Source organism: Prionailurus bengalensis, chromosome B1 (assembly GCF_016509475.1).
Source record: "Prionailurus bengalensis isolate Pbe53 chromosome B1, Fcat_Pben_1.1_paternal_pri, whole genome shotgun sequence".
Taxonomy (NCBI): Eukaryota; Metazoa; Chordata; class Mammalia; order Carnivora; family Felidae; genus Prionailurus; species Prionailurus bengalensis.
Genome location: NC_057344.1, coordinates 64,553,527 through 64,574,655, shown reverse-complemented (window position 1 = coordinate 64,574,655; position 21,129 = coordinate 64,553,527). Strand labels below are relative to the sequence as shown.

Below are 21,129 nucleotides of genomic sequence, written 5' to 3'. Positions count from 1 at the left end.
CCAAGAATTATGGGATTACTTGAAAAGATGAAACATATGCATAACTGGAATACCAAAAGGAGAAAAAAGAGGTAACAAAGTAGAAGAAATATTGGTAAGAGGCAAAGTTAACATACAAAAGTCAATCACTTTCCCATATACTGGTATGCCTATATTCCATCAACGAACAATTGAAATGTGAAATTAAAAAAAGGAATATCATTTACAACAGCACCAAAAAAAGAAATATTTAGATATAAGTCAAACAAAATCGCTACAGGATCTATATGGAAAGCTACAATATTTTGATTTTAAAAATCAGAGAAAATCTAAATTAATGCAGACATATTCTGTGTTCATGGATATAGGAAGATTCAAGATTGTTAAGACATCAATTCATCCTAACTAGAGCTATGGATTCAGCACAATCCCATCAAAATCCCATTAAGCTATTCTGTAGATATTGCTAAAATTATTCTGAAATTTATGTAGAAAGTCAAAATACCTAGAACAGCCAACACAACAGTGCAGAACAAACCTGCAGGACTCAGCTTTCAAAATTTAATATCACGTTACACGAATCAATTTACGGTGGTATTGACAAAAAAGCAAAACAACAAGAACAACACATAAAACGATGGAGCAGAATAGAAAGTCCAAAAATAGACTCACAATTACGGTCAACTCATTTTTGAAAAAGAGCAAAGGTAATTCAATGGAGAAAAGAGAATCTTTTCAATGAATGATTCTGGAAACCTGGACATCCACATGTAAAAAATAAAATCTATATACAGAACCTTCCACCTTCCACAAAAAGTAACTCAAAATAAATCACAGACATAACTGCAAAACTATAAAAGTTCTGAAAGAAAACAAAGGAGAAAATGTAGGTAACTTTGGGTTCAGCAATAAAGTATTAGCTACAACACTAAAATCATGATCTGTTTAAGAAAAATACTGATGACAGAATTTATTAAAATTATAAATTTCTACTCTGTGAAAGGTTCTTAAGAGAAGAAAAAGTCAGGTCACAGACTTGGAGAAAATATTTAAAAATTGTACATCAGATAAGGAACTTGTATCTAAAATATGCAAAGAGCTCTTAAAACTCAACAATAAGAAAACAAACAACCAAGTAAAAATATGACAACCTGAACAGACACCTCACCAAGAGGATATACAGATGGCAAGTAAGCGTATGAAAGATGCTCACCATCATTGTCATTAGGGAATTGCAAATCAAAACAATAAGATACTGCTATACATCTGTTAGAATGGCTCAAACCCAACAAACTGAAAACACCAAATGGTAGCACAAATGCAAAACAAAAGGAACTCTCATACATTCCTGGTGGGAATGCAAACAAAACAGCCGCTTTGGAAGACAACTTGGTAATTTCTTACAAAGGTAAGCATAGCCTTACCATACAATCCAGCAAGTGCACCTGTAGCTATTTACCAAACTGATTTAAGAACTTCTGTTTCCACAAAAACCTGTGGATAAATGTTTATGGTAGCTTTATTCATAATTGCTAGAGAAAAAGAGAGCAGCCAATATATCCTTCAATGGTTGAATAGATAAGCAGACTGTGCTACATCCTTATAATGGTATATTAGTCAGAAATAAAAAGAAATGTGCTATTAAATGATAAAAAGACATGAAGGAATCTTAAATGTATAATGCTATGTTAAATAAGCCAGTTTGAAAAGGGCTACTTTATGTATGATTCCAATTATATAACATTCTGGAAAGGGCAAAACCATATCAATAGTAACATGACCAGCGATAGGGCAGTAAAACTATTCTGTATGATACTATAAGAGTGGATACATTAGACTATACATTTGTGAACATCTACAGAACTTCAAAGCATAAAGCATGAATCTTGAAATGTATGCCAATTAATCAATATCATTTAATAGGCTTAGGGATCTCAAGATGGAAATGAAAAACACAATCCAAGTAGATGATAAACATGAAACCACTGCCCTGAAGAAAGTGAGAGAAAACGTGCTGACCTAAGTGACTTTAGAAATGAGTGAAGTCTGTAAGATTGAAGAAAAAATATTGTGCATAGGCACGCACTGTGCTCCAGTTCATAAAACTGTTCTCCATGGATGGATGAGATCACAATTATGATACCGTTATACATACTGAAACTGAACAATTAAGTAAGTGCTGGCAGATAATGGGGGCCAGGTTACTCAGCATTCATGTGGGAGGTTATAGATAAGCAAGAGAAGGCACATGCCACATGACATTAGAGATGGAGCCATCAATAGGATTCAAGTTGGACACATCAGTATGAATTCATGTTTAGCATATATAGACACATAGGATTGCATATAGAAATATTATAGGTATGTGTATATACATGCATTAGTATACAATGCTTCGGGAAAGAAGGTCTAGAAGCAATGACACTCCAATAGCAGTGAATACACCTAGTGCCCAGTTTGGTTTCTAATACTATTTTCCGATAAAAGGAACCAGGGCTGCTTAGACAAATGGCTGATTCCAGGATTGGGGCAGGAAATATACAAGATGAGCCTGCAGCAACATGTAATGCCAAAAAGTAAGGAAATAATGAAACACAAAACAAAACAAACAAAACAAACACAATTATGGGTGTATGTCCAAAGAAACACAGGAGCCAGAGTAACTCCCAAAGGCCAAAGCTGGAACTGAGAAGAAAATAAAGTGGTATCAGATTGTCACCTAAAGCATGAGATAAATATCCATGAGTTCATACTGATATCAATAAATGATTGAAGAAATAATTGGGGGACAGACAAACTCTCAAGAATAATTGTAAATAATTGATGCAGCTAGACCACCCTCACAGGCTGAGGAAGAACATAACTCCCGACACTCATTACAGACTCTACATAGTAACTTCCTTCCAAAGAGAATATGGAGAGACAGAAAAGAAGAGTTAACTTTATAGTAGAAACACCTGACAAACCCCACTTCAGCTGGGTTATTCAGGTCAATACCAACAGTGAAAAGGCATGTCAATAGTATATACCCTTTTAAGATACAATGAAAATGGCACTTTACCCTTGGGGTCTTCCTCCCTAAAACCCATAATCCTAGTCCAACAATCAGAAAAACTATCAGAAAAATCTCAATTGAGGGAAATTCTATATAATACCTGACCAATAATCCTCAAAACTGTCAAGATGCTCAAACAAGGCAAATCTGAGAAATTGTCACAGCCAAGAGGGACCTAAGGAGACATGAGGATAAAATGTGATGTATCCTGAATGGGATGCTGGAAGAATGACATTAAGTAAAAATGAAGGAAACCTAAATAAAGTACAGACTTTAGTTAATTTTAATGTATTAGTATTGGTGCATTAATTGCGACAAATATATCATACTAATGCAAGATATTAATAACAGAAGAAACTGGGTAGAGAGTATGTGGGAACTCTGTATTATGCTCACAATTTTTCTGTAAATCTAAAACTATTATAAAAATTAAAAAAAAACCTTATTTTAAAAACTGAAATGTGAAGTCTACTTTTCAGGTCTGTGAAAACTATATTTCAAAATGCAGTTCTAATCAATAGCCAGTTGAAAAGTACATACATACAAACACTAATGATTTAATTACTGTAACAAATTGTTCTAAATTATATGGTTCAGGCACTTATTACAGGGAAATGTTGTAGATAAAGTTTGAAATTTTGACTGGAGTTATTTTCACTTTCTTAGGAGAAATAAATAAATAACTAAGGGATGTCGGCAGAAGAATGTGGATTAGTTGTGTAAGATTAAAAAGGGACCCAAGAGATTTTACTAAAAGTTCCAAACAAAATAATCTCCACTGGATGGAAAATAGGCTAATTTCCACTCCCATTTCTCTTAGGAATGAGAGAATTCAGTGAAAGAGTGAAATTCATAGGATTTAATGCAATGCTTTTGAAGAATACATTTTGCTATATGCACCAGACAGGTTTGCTTCCACAAGAATTCTGTTTACTGGGGGCAGGACAGTGTGAGTGTGCAATAAGGCAAAAAACCCAAGAAAAATGATTTCTTAAGCAGCTTCTAAACACACTTAAAGGTGTTTTAATAAAATGTAGGTTTTCAACTTTTTCCGATGTGGAATGTCTTTTATCATAAAAAGGTTCGGTAAGTCAGTGACTTAAAAGAGTAAGTATATTTTAGGGACACCTGGGTGGCTCAGTCGGATAAGTGTCTGACTTCAGCTCAGGTCATGATCTCACCGTCTGTGAGTTCGAGCCCCACATCGGGCTCTGTGCTAACAGCTGGGAGCCTAGAGCCTGCTTCTGATTCTTGGTCTCCCTCTCTCTCTGCCCCTCCCCTGCTCACGGTCTGTCTCTCTCTGTCTCTCAATAATAAATAAATGTTAAAAAAAAAGAGTAAGTATATTTTAAATATAGATTTATTGGGGCGCCTGGGTGGCTTGGTCGGTTAAGCATCCGACTTCGGCTCAGGTCACGATCTCACGGTCCCTGAGTTCGAGCCCCGCGTCGGGCTCTGTGCTGACAGCTCAGAGCCTGGAGCCTGTTTCAGATTCTGTGTCTCCCTCTCTCTCTGCTCCTCCTCTGTTCATGGTCTGTCTCTATCTCAAAAATAAATAAAAGTTAAAAAAAATTAAAAAAAAATAAATATAGATTTATTGAGAAAATGCATTGCCATTTGGACTTAAGTTCTTTCTCAAAATTTTTATTTTGGGGGCATCTGGGTGGTTCAGTCTGTTAAGCGTCCAACTTCAGCTCAGGTCCTGCTATCATGGTTCGTGGGTTCAAGCCCCCCAGTTCAGCTCTGCATTGACTGTGCCGAACCTAATTGGGATTCTCCCCGACTCACGCTTTCTCTCTCAAAATAAATGAATAAACTTAAAAAGTTATATTTTTATTTGAGAGAGTGAGTGTGTGTGTGTGCGCACAAGCACAGGGGAGGAGCAGAGGAAGAGAGAGAGAGAAAATCTTAAGCAGGCTCCACACACAGTACAGAGCCGGAGGTGAGACCATGGGATCATGACCTGGGCTGAAATTAAGAGTCTGACACTCAACCGACTGAGCTACCCAGGCACCCCTGGATTTAACTTCTGATTGTAATAACTTTGTAATTTAGAGATTTATGTCTTATATCTTTTTTTTAAATAGGCTTCATGCCTAATGCAGAGCCCAACAACTGTGAGATGAAGAGCTGAGCATAGATCAAGAGTCAGATATTTAACTAACTGAGCCACCCAGGCGCCCCTATATCTTACATCTTGAAACTCATTGGAATACCGAGTAGTTTTGCTTAAAATTTTCAAATAAATAGTATTTACTACCCACACTGACCCTAAAACTATGCCTTCCTGGAAGGTTTCCTTTCTAACTCTTTCTTGATCTTTGGACTACTTTCAAGATGATGTGTCACTCTTTCCTTAAGGAAAACTCATGAAAGGCATATGCCTTTATAACATATAAATGTGACAAAACATTTCATATCTAATATTTTAAGTACCTTTTATTTTCCCACTTACAACCATAACTGGCTTATTTCAGTATTTAAAATAAACATAAACTTCTGCATAACATATGAAAAAAATGTATGAGAATGTAAATACAGACTTGCCTGAATTTCTAGGTTTATTTAGGGGACTTGTATCATTTATATGAATGTAGTTTTTTTCTGACAGGTTTGGCAAAACCCGTGAGCTAAAAAAAATTATATACAATTTTCCTTCTGTTTTGTCAATGCCAAGCGACTATAGACCTCTATTCCTTCCCTTCCCAATACTAATAGCTGAAATTTCTACTAAATTTCTTATCAACAAGAGATTTTAATTTTGCCTATTTTTAAACCTGATCTTCCAAATATATTTGGTAGTTCACTCAAAGTATTTGTGGATTTCCTTCCATATGCAAGGTTAATTAAACACAATACTACCTATAATACAGGAAAGTGTACTTATTTTTTAACATTCAAATGATTGTGTATTATTAACTAATCACAATTACATTTCGTTTTCAAAAATATGATGAATATGCTATTGAAACTCAACCTCCTTGTATCCTGAACACTTGACCTAATAATGCCAACAGATATTGATTATCAAGAATTTCTTTTTATAGTATGCTTCTTTGCCACAAATTATGCTTTGTCATTCTCAGAAATTACTTTGTTCAAATTCCAAAAACACTGATGCAAATATTTAGGAATATCTAAATTTTTAATATTACAGTTTAGGGGCATCTGGGTGGCTCAGCTGGCTAAGCATCAGTCTCTTGATTTTGGCTCAGGTCACGATTCGGTTCATGAGATCAAGCCCTGCATTGGGCTTCACACCGACAATGCAGAGCCTGCTTGGGATTTTCTCTCTTCCCCCACTCTCGCCCCCTCCTCTTCTCATGCTCAAAAGCACACATGTGCTTCCTCTCTCTCTCAAAATAAATAGACAGTTAAATACCACAGTTTAACTGATTATAAGCCAATATCCAAAATTCAAAGCAATAAAAGGGATATTAACTTTCTTTTTTAGGTCTATTAACTTTCAATAAATTACTTTTAAATTATTTTTCTGAGAAACGGATCCTTCTGGCAAGTCGCCTTGCAGTTTCTTCTGTATTCATCTACCTGTGATGTCTCTGTCCTGCTCTCATACTTTTTTTTTTCTTTGTCATAATTTCATTTAAATTCTAGTTAGTTAACATATATTGTAATATTGCTTTCAGGGGTAGAATTTAGTGATTCATCACTTACATATAACAACGAGTGCTCAACACAAATGCCCTCCTTAATTCTGTCAGGCTGTCTACACTAGACTACTTCAACAATAACCCTGCAATATTTTGCCTGGTTTTTTACCTGCTTCCTTGTTTATGTGAACCTAGTAGTTTCTTTACTCCACCATCAGAGTGCCTTTTGCACGGTATTATTATTATCTGTTCACTGTCTGCCTACATTAAGAGTACTCCGGGGCGCCTGGGTGGCTCAGTCAGTTAAGCATTTGACTCTTGATTTTGGCTCAGGTCATGGTCTCTGGTTCGTGAGATCGAGCCCAGCGTTGGGCTCCATGCTGACAGCATGGAGCCTGTTTGTGATTCTCTCTCCCCCCCGCTCCCGCCCCCTGCCCCTCTCCTACTTGCATGGGTGTGTGCTCTCTTTCTCTCTCAAAGTAAACTTAAAAAAAAGAGAGAGAGACTACTCTAAGAAAAGAGATGACTCTCTTATATCTCCAGGACCAAAACCAGATCACAGCACTCAGCAGATACTTAACAATGTTCAATGAATATTGAAATAGAAAGAAAAAATGTAGAGAGTAAAAATAAAGAAAATACTTTCTGTATGTATGCTAACAAAAAGCAAACAGTTTGAACCAATGTTGAACACTCTTGACACTGTTTACACAAAAATGTATAAGAATGCTTTTTAAAAATGTAAGTTAAAATTAAAATCATAAAGATGGGGCACCTGGGTGGCTCAGTCAGTTAAGCATCTGACTTCAGCTCAGGTCATGATCTCACAGTTGGTGGGTTTGAGCCCCGTGTTGGGCTCTATGCTGACAGCTCAGAGCCTGGAGCCTGCTTCGGATTCTGTGTCTCCTTCTCTCTCTGCCTCTCCCCCACTCATGCTCGCTCTCTCTCTCTCTCTCTCTCTCTCAAAAATAAATAATAAACAACAAAAAATTTTAAAAAATGAAAATCATAAATATAGAAGATCATTTTGTGAGGATATCACAAAAACTTCCAACTACCTTAATGACAAATAAGATGTGGCACGAAACCAGTGGATATAAGATACATTGTGAAAAACTATTCAACAGTTGATACTAAAAGAGAAAAATAAAAGTTAATTAGAATACATCAAAAATCATGAGCTTTCAGAGTTCTACTATCAATGTCTAATTTCATCACAAAAGAGAAAAGAATATATATATATATACATATATATATATATATATATAAACAAGTGTGTAATTTGGAACTGATTTCATGAGAGCTAAATTTAGATATGTGAATAGTAACTTTTAAAACAGCATCTGTGAAGATCCATCTGAAGACAAGTTTGACATTTAAGATGTATTCTGTTTTCATTGTGGAGAAAAACGATGAACTGCAGATAAAAGAAAAAAAAGGAAACTTTGTTTTTGACACAATAAAAAAAAAGGGACTTTGGTGGACTTTACATCCGTCCAAAGATTGCCTGTGTGATGACAATCAACCTCAGAGGATATTTTTTTTCCAGAAAAGATGAAGAGTCATGTGAAATAAACAGAAGGCTATAATATGACACTTTGCCTTGCTGTTATACTCCTGACTACACATTGTGCATTTAATAGATTCTTTACAATATACCAAACAGTTTCTTAAAATTTAATTCATAATGCATAAGAAATGTCTGAAGCTTCAAACAATAGCCTAGAAGGAGCAAGGTTACTGAAGGCAAAAAAAAAAAAAAAAAAAAAAAAAAAAACAAAAAAACACGACTTCCAAAGAGGCAGAAGAAAACCAGGAAGACATGGTGTAGTTCAGGGATTACATGAGTGAGTTCAGGAACACTGAGGTGTCATGCTTTATTCCCCCAGCCATAATCTAGATCTGTGATAACTTGAAGGATTTTTGCAAGCTTAACTAGGGCTTCTGAGCAGCCAGGTATAAATAGCAGGTTATTCTTTAGGGGGTTTGTTATAAAGATGCTTAATGACCTCTGACAATGGTAACTCTCAGTAACAAGGGCAGTCCACAGATTTGCTCAGATCATGAGCAAACCGACTCAATTCTGCACATCTAGTAGGTTGCAGAAATGAAGCCCTGACCCGAGAGACTGCAATTCCAGAACAGGTGTAAAATCTGCCTCAGGGCCATTAATCTCTTGCTTTCTTTGACCCCAGAATTCACCATCAAATAAAAATAAAAATTACATATTATATGTTGCTACTGTTGAAAATTGTCTCCACATAGTTTCTAAGAGACAACAAGGTGGATAGAAAAATCTTGAAACAAAAAAGCGTTTTCAAGCAGTTTCATCTATGAAAGAATATTACTAAAGTCTATTTTTTTAAGATAAAAAAACACTAGGTCCACATTGTTTATGGTTTAAATATTATTAAAACAATGACTACTCTGTAACACACAAAATTATATCACTGTATTTATGAATCACTTCACGGTTTAGGTAAGTTTATATAATACCTTGTCCAGATTTTATACTGGTAAAAATCAAGACTCTCTTGTCATTAATATAGATTGTCCATGGCCTGATATACCCCAAAATCTCAGGCTGATACCTTAGTCAACTGTAAGCATATTGCAGGGAATAATACTGAGAATTGGCATCTTTTGAAATAGTGAATTCTCCTAAGAGTGTCTTTGAATATGAGAGAAATGTAAAACCTAAGAAATTTACATACTTAAATATTGGTCTTGTTCTAGGAATTTGGTTACTGAGTCAAAGGTCCAACATATAACAACACTTCACATTGTTTAAAAGTCAATTTTTTGGCAAAATAAGAATTCCACATGGTTCAAGTACATTAATATAAGAAAAATAATGACTCATAATAATTATTTTTCAATTTTCCACATAGAATTTTTCTAAATTTCTGTTATACTTAAAGTGTCTGCCTGCTCCAAATGACTATTTTCATTAAGATGTGTCAGAAACATTTTCTATTCGAAAAGCTTTATCATTCAAACCCATCCCATTTTCTATTACTCTCGCCATTGTCCAAATATGTTTAGGATACAGACAAAATACAGCAGAGATTTGTTGAATTTCTGTCTAGCAATCAAGTTTTTTGCTTGGTTTTGTTTGTTGGCATATTATGAATAGTGTCTTTACATACTGCAGTATGGAAATATTATTTAAAATTAATGAACTTAAATGATGAAAATCTGAAATGCATATTTCTTCCCTGATTGCTGTCACATTTACTCAACATTATAATGAAGCAACATGGGATGAATTAAAAGAAACTCAGAATAGGAGCACCTGGGTGGCTCAGTCGGTTAAGCCTCCAACTCTTGATTCAGCTCAGGTCATGATATCATGGTTCATGAGTTCCAGCTCCACATCAGGCTCTGCATGGACAGTGTGGAGCCTGCTTGAGATTCTCTCTCCCTCCCTCTCTCTCTCTGCCCTCCCCTGCTCATGCTCTCTCTCTCTCTCAAAATAAATAAACATTAAAAAATATAGAAAAAATAAAAGAAACTCAGTCTAGAGTTGTTGCATTTCCCATTACCTAGCTCAAAGAAAGATTCAGATCACTTGAAACCAAATAAAATAATCAATGAAACATAAATCATGGGTTTTCATATGTGAGAAACAAAGTTTTTTTTTAGGTATTATAAAATTCTCATTCACAATCATATTTGAGAAGTTGGTGCAAAGAAGCATTTTTTTTTTTGCATAATCGGCACAATTAGAGGTGTTTCGTGAAAGAAATTATTGGGGAAAAACAAATTGTTTGGGTAGAGTATTATAGTGGAACTAATATTTGACTGGTTTTATGTCTAATATCTATCCTAATATCAAAACTACTTATTAAGTACTTTCTTGCTCATGGTGCTATGTGGAGATCATGCAAAGAACTTTACAAGTCTTTGCCCTCTGGAGGACTTCATAGTAAAAGGGACAGAAAAGTGAAGGGCAGAACAGATGAGTGAATTTTCAGGAAAGACACAAAGACCTTAAAATAAACTTATCATATTTGGTTTATTATGTTAAAGATACATATGTGACTATATAAAATCAGACACAGAAGACAGGTCACAGGAGGGGTGCCTGGGTGGTTCAGTTTAGTTAAGTGACCAACTCTTGGTTTCAGATCAGGTCAAGATCTCATGGTCATGAGATTGAGCCCTGTGTCAGGCTCTGTGCTGAGCATGGATACTGCTTGGGATTCCCTCTCTCCCTCTCTATCTGCCTGTCCCCTGCTCACAGTCTCTCCCTCTCTCAAAATAATAAATAAATAAACATTAAAGTTAAAAAAAGATAATGGTCACAGGATGTGCATTTGATGTCTTCATTTACATTATATGAAAGTGTTATGCCTATTCCTTTATTATGTAGTTCTATAAAATATGTCTTTGTTTGTTAATATTTGAGCCCAGGGTTTATTTTTAAAAAAATTTTTTCAGCGTTTTTTATTTATTTTTGGGACAGAGAGAGACAGAGCATGAACGGGGGAGGGGCAGAGAGAGAGGGAGACACAGAATCAGAAACAGGCTCCAGGCTCTGAGCCATCAGCCCAGAGCCTGACCGGGGCTCGAACTCACCGACCGCGAGATCGTGACCTGGCTGAAGTCGGACGCTCAACCAACTGCGCCACCCAGGCGCCCCTAGCCCAGGGTTTAAAGAGTAATCCAAAATCAAATGCCAGTAAAAGTTTGTTTTACACAGTTTATTAAAATGACTAATTTCATGACCTACTGCAAAAATAAATAAACTTAAAAAAAAAGAAAAAAACTAAAGAAGTGTTTTTTGTTTGTTTCTATTTTAGAGAGAAAACACAGGCATGCGAGCAGGGGCGAAGGTCAGAGAGGGAGAGTGAGCTAGAGAGAGAGAGAGACAGAGAGAGACAGAGAGAGAGAGAGAATTCTCAACTTTTATTTATTTTTGGGACAGAGAGAGACAGAGCATGAACGGGGGAGGGGCAGAGAGACAGGGAGACACAGAATCGGAAGCAGGCTCCAGGCTCTGAGCCATCAGCCCAGAGCCTGACGCGGGGCTCGAACTCCCGGACCGCGAGATCGTGACCTGGCTGAAGTCGGACGCTTAACCGACTGCGCCACCCAGGTGCCCCCGAACAAAAATTATTAAAAAATACTATTTTTTAATGTTTATTTGCTTTTGAGAGAGAGAGAGAGGAAGAGAGAGAGAGAGAGAGAGCACAAGCAGGGGAGGGGCAGAGAGAGAGGGAGACACAGAATCGGATGCAGGCTTCAGGCTCTGAGTTGTCAGCACAGAGCCTGACATAGGGCTTAACTCACAAGCCGTGAGATCATGACCTGAGCCAAAGTTGGATGCTTACCCGAGCCACCCATGTGCCCTAAAAAATATTTTCAAGATAGTCCATACTAGAATACCAGAAAACATGTATATATGTGGTATACGTTATGGTATTTCTCAACATCTATTTAAAAGTAATAAAATCAGGGGGCACCTGAGTGGCTCAGTTGGTGAAGCGTCTGACTTTGACGCAGGTCATCATCTCACACTATACGGGTATGAGCCTCATGTAGGGCTCTGTGCTGACAGCTCGGAGCATGAAGCCTGCTTTGGATTCTGTGTCTCCTTCTCTCTCCGCCCCACCCTCCTCACACTCTGTCTCTGTCTCTCTTTCAAAACTAAATAAACATTAAAACTTAATAATAATAAAGTCAGGGGCACCTGGTGGCTCAGTCGGTTATGCGTCTGATTCTTGATTGTGGCTCACGGTTCGTGAGATCAAGCCCCGTGTCAGGCTCTGTGCTGGCAAAGCCTGCTTGGGATTCTCTCTCCCTCTCTTTCTGTACCCCTCCACCTCAAAATAAATAAATAAGCGTTAAAAACAACTTAAAATAATAAAGTCATACTGGGAAGATTGAATTCACTAGAAACTAGAAACATAATCAACTTCATAAGGGTGTTTTTCCAGCTAATGGACAGTATCTCTCCTTCTATGAGACTGACAAAGTTAAAGCCTAAGTAAAGCTTCTCTTTATGCTTCCTATCTAGCAAGTTCACAACTCTCTGTAATGGTAGTAGAGGTTAGGGTGTGGGGTGACGGGAGCAAGTTCAAGTGTTCAAAATGAAAAGCTTCTTAGAAACTGTACTGCTTCTTATTTATATGTCAATCCAGATTCCTTCAGCCCCTGGGACTTGGCCATTTGCTCACATCACAGCCTTTTGGCTTTTGCTGCTACTGCCTCATTTCCTAATACCTCTGGTTATCTCAGACTCATTTCAGGAGTCAGGCTTTCGTCAGGGCTGGGCTTTGGCATGGCATCTATCAGGGTCCTCACAGTGGTGGGAGCCACTGCTGCTGTGACAGCCTGTGTTACTTGATGACAATTCACAGGAGCTCTGCCTTCCCCAGCATCTGTCTTTAGTGGCCTGGTAACATAGTCTGAAAGTGTGAGATTTAACACCTCAGTGGAAAAAACTAAGATCAGTAAGAGACATAAAATAGAAAAAAAGACAAAAAATTCCTTGCTTTCCCTCCCTGCTCATGGCCGCTCTGAGCCATAGTGGTTCTAACATGTTCTCTCTGGACACATCTTTGTGCAAGCCAACGGGTCAAGTTTTCTTGTGAAGATATGGGAGGCGAGATAATGCAGTACCTTTTAAATGTTTTCCTTCACCTGTGCTATTCTGGAATTACATGCCTAATAGAGCATTAGCATGTAAGCCTTGCCTCAGCCTCTTTTTTCTAGACTCCCTGGGCTAAGACAGCAACGGAAACCTGAGTATTGGTTCAACACCTACTTTTAAAGAATTTAGAAGAATTCAAGTCAATGAAGAAACATTCTCTTCTATATCTCAGACACTGGAAGGCTATAAAGATGAAATCTAGCCTGATTCCTTATGGGGATCTTGTCTGGCAAAAGAGATAGATATAGATATTAGAGCAACAATTACTGAAAGAATGGCATTCAAAGTATTTAACAACCAGTATGGCATGGGTGCTATGGACTGCAACAGAAATACCCTTATGGTTGTGGGCTTATGGGAGACGCTAGAGCAGTTAGGTGATAAGAGCACACTCAGAAGGCTCTTCACTCAGAAGAGCCTTCTGAACGTCTGTGTTTTTTTACTAACTGGAGTTGGTATTTTAAAAGCTGGTATGGTAGTTCTGGTGTGTAACATAAGCCTGGACACCAACTACTGTAAGTCCCAAAGAAGTATGAACAAAGGGATATCTGAATGATTGACATTGTTCATTAGTGGGCCACAAAGGCAAACCATTGTGCTGTACTTCCTACTCACATTTGATATTTCAATGAAGTACAGTCTACCAGCAATGAAAGTGTGTTTCCTCTAAAAAAGTATATCAACACTATTAACATAAAGTTGTGTGGCTATAGGCATATACTGTATATATAGTACAGACTATAGTATAGTATATATAGTATAGTATAGAACTGACGTTGAGAAAATATTCAGGGAGAAATGTGCTATTCAATAAAGCAATAGAGATGTTACCCCTTAAGGGCCTAGCTTATTCTCGGTACAATTTTAAATCATGGAGGTCATCCTTAAGCTCAGTGTATAAGGTTATCAAGGATAGATTTTTAGACAAATAGAAGCTTTGGATTACTGAAATGCTCAGAAAACTTTTGTACTTTTTATACTTGTCTTTGGGATATCTAAAGGAAGGTTTTCTACCTGTTCTTCCTGAAATGCATCCAAATGTACAGGGGAAAGAAACATCCACACTTCACACACACACTAAGGTCTACACTTCAACCACAGAGATATGAAGTACTTTTTATATGCAATAAAACTTACAAATATCCACAAATTAAAAAAAATTAATGGTTATTTATTTGGGGGAGACAGAGAGACAGAATGGGGGAGGGATAGAGAGAGAGAGGGACACACAGAGTCTGAAGCAGGCTCCAGGCTCTGATCTGTCAGCACAGAGCCTGACGTGGAGCTCGAACCCACGAACCGTGGGATCATGACCTGGACTGAAGTCAAACGCTCAACAGACTGAGCCACCCAGATGCCCCATGAATATCTGCAAATTTTGACTTTATGTCTTATAATTCACCTCCTTATATAATTCTAGTCACTTCAAGACAATTCATAATGATGGCATGAGCTCAATTTTATTTGTTTAACAATACACATGTTGAATTTGATTTTGAATGCCCACACTCCTTTTTAACACATCAGTGATACTCTTTGAAATTTTTTCTTCAGTTAGTCTTTAGTTAAATATATTCACCTAGCTTTGGGACATACACAAGTGATTCACTGGGAGGGCCCCAATTTTGAGTTTCCTAGAACTCTTTAACGTCAAAGCCACTAATGGAAAAAAAGCTACTCAGCAAGACTCAGCAACAAATATAGTAAATCTCAAAAATCTGTCACAATTCCTTCCAAAATAACCTTAAATTGGTGGTGATTCAAATCACAATATGAAAGAAAATTCAGTCCTTTACTTACATTCCCCATCAACATATGCTATGAGAACTACCCACAAATTCCATAGCACCACCTATCCTGTTCAATGACAGAATGGAAATTGGGCTCATGAACTTCAACTTTTGCCTTGAATAAAATGTTGAAATCTTTATTTGTCCCTTTTATTGCAGGTACTAATGTGTGGAAACTGACCTCAGTTTTTCCATGTTTAAACCGAACTATAAAATCTTTACTGAAGTGAACTAATTAGGATTTAGTAAACTGTTAAGGCCTAAGCAGACAATACCACAAAGTCAGGTTAATTCCACTTGTATGGGGAATACTGGGATACAGAAGAATGATGACCTGATTCTGACCACAGGTGCTAAGCAGGGGCAATTTTGCACACCTTTGAACGCTGAGTAATAAACTGACATTTGAAAAGAGGAAGAGAGTAGATTTCAGGCAAAGAGAATGACATAATGAGAGAACACAGAACCATAAAAGACACATGTGTAGGGAAGATAAAGTGAAATAATTAGAATTGGAATTAAAAAAAAAACATGAGAGATTATTAGATACAATCTCATTTTAAAGGTGAAGAAATGCCCAGAAACTTAACAAACTCTAGACAGCAAAAATTGACACTGTGAATATCAAATTTAAAAATGTATCCCTAACTTCTTTCCCCAAATCCAAACTCAACAGCCAACTGCAAGTATGTTCACCTCAATGTCTTTTAGGAATGGCAGATTTGCTATGTCTAAAATGGAACTTATCTTCTCTCCAAAAATTGTTTTGTCATCCAAAACTTCCACTTTTGCTAAGACTTCTCATCCTCTCTAATTTGGAAACGTAGATGTTGCCTGTGCTTGCTGTCCTCACCAAACCAAGTCAGCCACTAGATTACAAAGATCGACTTTAGAATGTATCTTCTTGTTACTTCCCACTATTACTTAATTCAGATTCTCCAACTCTCATTTGGATTACTAACATGGCGTCCTATTCTCCCTGTTCAACTTGGAGTGTGAGATGCCAGCAGAGCCTCCATATAAAACTCCTCAGCTAACAGATTGAAGAATCTCTGTGAAATAGGCATGATACTAAGGTTAGGGTTGTAGATTTTGTAGCTCTTGGTATAGAAGTGATATTAGAAATCATGGAAATACATGGCATTGACCCCCCGCCCCAAAAGGAAGATTAAAAAGAACAGGTGAAGATAGAAATGCAAAGTAATAGCTTTTGCTTTATTATGCTCTACAGCTGATTATTTTCTACAGTCTACAATATTTTTTCATCAATTCCCTAGTTAAGTCAGGAAATTAACTAGCTACACTTTCCAAATAATTAAAAGGAGAAATATTGGTAGCAAAGAGGGTTATGTAGAGCAAAACGCTAAGCTAATAATGTTTGATGATGAATTAATCAGCTACAATAAAATATGGATTCTATCATAAATTTAATTGTGCTAAACCATTTTTTAATTAGCACCAATTCTTTGAAGATCTAGGAAGCAAAAAGTGGCCCAAAAATATATTTTAAGAATTCCACATATTTATGAATCATAGCTATTATTCATGCTTAACTATATGAAGACCATATTAAGAACCGTACTGTATGAATGATAATGACAGCCTTATATTATAAGCTCCTTTCATCTGCCATCACTTGTGATCTCAAGATCATTTTTATTGTACATAAATGTTCCTGATTAAATGTCTAAGTGACAGAGGCACCTGTGATTTAATCTCAATATGTTCACCATTTATCTTGTTCTTCATACATGTCCAGCATTTAGTCTTCTTCTCTTCAAAGATGTTTCTCAACCCTCACCAGAGTCAACTGCAGACTTTTTAAAAGTTACCGTCAACTCAGTCCCATCCCGGACATTTTTATTCAGTTAGTTTGTATGTGATGTGGGCACTGGTATTCTTTTTCTAATGGACATAGTTGAGAATCACTGATGCATGTTCTTTCCCACTGTCTAGAAAATAGCATGTATATACTCTCAGACTGTATCTCCACCCCAGCATCTTACTTTCCTTATCTATAGATTAATATATCCAAGTCCCCATTCAACATCTCAATCTACCATGTCCCCGAACAAACTCTTGATTCACAAGTGTGTTTCTCCCGCATTCACTCTTCACCTTCTTACATGCTAAATATCTAAAAAAAATATGGTTTTACTTACATTACTACCACCTTTGATCTCCCTGCTTGTATTCTTGGTCTTCTACAGCATAATCTTCACAGAGCAGAGTTAACTTTTGAAAAGGTAGATCATACACTGTCTTCTTAAAGCCCTCCAATGATTTGGTTGCATTGAGAATGAGGCCAAATCTCTTCCCATGGGCTCTATATATGTACATAAAAGGATGCGTGCAGGTGTGTGTGCATATATGCACAGACATGCAAGTGGAGATAAATATGTACTTTCAGATGTGGATTTGTAGGAAGTTTTTCAAGCTATGTGGAGAGGTCCTCTGCATGTTTCTCACTTTTCTCTTTCAGCCACTTTGTCAAGGAACAAAGCACTCTGCTCTGTTGGCTTGCTCTCTTTCTCCTTGACCTCATTAGGCAAGCACTTGTAGGAATTCTGCTAAATGCCCTGCAGTCACACACACTTTTGGCAGATACTTTCCAAGTCCAAGTGTGCTTCTTTCTTCTGGTAAGCATTAAAGAAGAAGAGGCAAGTAGTAGTGGATGTAGGCAGCAGAGTGGGAGGTATTGGTTAAAAAAAAAAAAGGGTATTTGCTCACCCATATGACTCTGTATTTGCTATGGTTTTGATCTGTGCTCAGACAGTAAGTAGATTAAATCTGTGCCCTGCTAGTCAACCAGGAAGGTTCTGATTCTGGGTTGCCTGGATTTTAAGGATTTGGAAGTCTCTTGGGGGTTTTAGCATCATCCTGTGCTGCCAAAGCTCTTCAAACTCAGGATCTGGGATGCCTTCATCTCCCTTTTGGATTCAACCCCATCCCATCCTATTGTTCTTCTGGGGTTGAGGCAGGACTGAGCCTGGATTCATGACCTTGAATCCAGGAGCATGAGTATTTATGAGTCCTTTTCTCTCTTGGCTGCTGAGAAAAACTACAGAAGGTTCTCTACACACAGACACAACTGAAGGACTCTTTTCCTAAGACACACAACAAACTCTCCTCAGTAGTCTGTGGTTCATGTAGAATTAAAAAATAAATTATAGGTACAATTATGTGTATACCATATAAAGTCAGCCTTTTGTACCAGCGATTGCAGGCTAAGTATGTGAGTTTAGTCTGGATGGTACCCGAATGTCCCTTTCCCACCCATGGAATATTCAGGACTGGACCAGGTTAGAAATGTGAGAGCCTTCGTTTCTGTGGCACTCTGTAACATGGAGACGTCCAAAATATCTGTCCTCTGAGAAATTACAAGTGACACAAGACAACCTGTCCCACAGTAAAAGAGTATTAAGCATTCAATTACCAAGGAAGAATTTCAGAAGGGAAGCTCATTTTTCAGGTGATCTCGAAAAGAGCTATTTCAAAGAAGCTTTCTTAAAATTGAGCATGTAGTAATAGAGTCCTGGAGACAGTCTGTGGGCCATATACTATTGCAGTTTCTCTATCTGGAACAGGTATGCAGGGTCTTGGGGTTCAGACTCGGACAACTGAGGCAAGGAGATGGGATCACTAACTATGAGCATGCTCAGGACACTAGCATACTGCTGTCACATGGCACAACTGTACCCAGCTAAATATGTAGCATTTATACAAACATGACTTTCATGGAAGAATTAGTCATAATTATTAAAGAAAAGTAGAAACCATTGAACAGACTTCATGGGATACAATTAAATCAATTTTACATTATAAACAAAGAAGAAGACTGATGTCCACGATGCATTATTTAAAGTGAAAACAATTGGGGCGGCTGGGTGGCTCATTCTGTTAGGCATCCAGCTCTTAATTTCAGCTCAGGTCATGAGCTCATGGTTTATGAGATTGAGCCTTGGGTCAGGCTCTGTGTTGACAATATGGAGCCTGCTTGGGATTCTCTCTCTCTCTCTCTCTCTCTCTCTCTCTCTCTCTCTCTCTCCCCCTCTCCCTCTCCCTCTCCCTCTCTGTTTCCTTCTCTTTCTCTGCCCCTTCCCACACATGCTGTCACATCTCCCTCTCAAAATAAACAATAAAAAAAATAAAAAATAAAGTGAAAGACAATCAAGTTTCAGCTAATATAAGATAGCATTCCCTCTATTCAAAAACAGAGTGTGCATTAAAAAAATAAAAAAAGTGTGCACGTGCATGCATCCATGTGTATGTAACACACATACACATATGTGTTATACCCACATGCAAATATCTAAAAAGTTTCATATCAAACTGTTAACTATAGTTACTGGAAAGCAGACAATGTAAGAGGGTGGAGTAACTGAAAAAAACTTCATGTTTTACTTTATATGCTACACATTGTTTGAATCTTACAAGAAGCATATGTAATTTTAATTCAAAAATCTATTAATTAGATAAGAGTTGGAGGAGTGTGTGTGTGTGTGCGCGCGCGCACGTGTGTGTATGGCGTATAAAGTAAAAAGTTGAACATAAAAGGCAGTGTATATAGTATGGGGAGTATTTGGAAATGCTGCTTGTCTTTAGGTTCCAATTCGTGGTGCTTGATGTAATGAATGAGCAAGGCAACAACAGTTGCCCATGGTGGATAATGAAAAATCTGCATTATTAAATAATTTATAATATTGGTAATATTGTAATACCATATATAGAGAAGTATAAAGAAATATTATATATACTATAAATACTTGTATCAATAAATACTACATATATGTACTATATATATAAATACAATATATACACATTGAGTTATAACATGAAAACTGACACTGATCACTACATTAGCAACTAGGTGGACATACAGTCAAAAATACTTTTATTTTTATAAAATTATTTAATAAAATAAAATAAATTTTTCAGAAAAATTTAAGATTTTCACATTTATGGGTGGGGTAATGGGTTAAATAGGTGAGCGGGTTTAAGGGGTGCACTTGTGAGGAGCACTGGGTGATATACAGCACTGAATCACTCTATTGTACACCTGAAACTAATATTACAACAGTAACTAACTGAGATTTCAATAAAAAATTAAAAAAAAAAATTGAACCAGGGGTGCCTGGTTAAGCATCTGACTGGATCCTGACTCAGGTCATGATCTCACAGTTCGTGGGATCGAGCTCCACGTCGGCCTCTGCACTGACCGCATGGAGCCTTCTTGGGATTCTCTGTCTCCCTCTCTCTCTATTCCTTATCTGTTTGTGCACTCTCTCTCAAAATAAATAAATAAACATAAAAAACTGAACCAAACTACAAAAAAAATAAATAAAATAAAAATTTCATCCTTAAACTAATTTTGCCTTTAAATACTGATGTTTATTAAATTTAATTTAAAATTTACCTTTTAGGGGCGCCTGGGTGGCGCAGTCGGTTAAGCGTCCGACTTCAGCCAGGTCACGATCTCGCGGTCCGTGAGTTCGAGCCCCGCGTCGGGCTCTGGGCTGAATGGCTCAGAGCCTGGAGCCTGTTTCCGATTCTGTGTCTCCCTCTCTCTCTGCCCCTCCCCTGTTCATGCTCTGTCTCTCTCTGTCCCAAAAATAAATAAACGTTGAAAAAAATTTTTAAAAAAATTTACCTTTTAATTATAATAGAGAACAAAATATTTAGAAAAAATAATTCCTAATAACTAATAAGAAAAGAATTTAAATTTTTTAGACATTACATTTACATTAATGGACACTGTTATAATATACTTGCATTTTCTTTATTTTTTTTTTTTAATTTTTTTTTCAACGTTTATTTATTTTTGGGACAGAGAGAGACAGAGCATGAACGGGGGAGGGGCAGAGAGAGAGGGAGACAAAGAATCGGAAACAGGCTCCAGGCTCTGAGCTATCAGCCCAGAGCCCGACGCGGGGCTGGAACTCACGGACCGCGAGATCGTGACCTGGCTGAAGTCGGACGCTTAACCGACTGCACCACCCAGGCGCCCCATTTTCTTTATTTTGAATACTGTTACAT

At 37.2% G+C, this 21,129-nt stretch overlaps 1 protein-coding gene across 2 annotated transcripts in view; it reads right to left on the bottom strand.

Moving 5' to 3' along the window:
• Positions 1–21,129, bottom strand: part of MARCHF1 (membrane associated ring-CH-type finger 1) — an 889,798-nt gene that overhangs the window by 336,069 nt on the left and 532,600 nt on the right. The window lies entirely within an intron of this gene.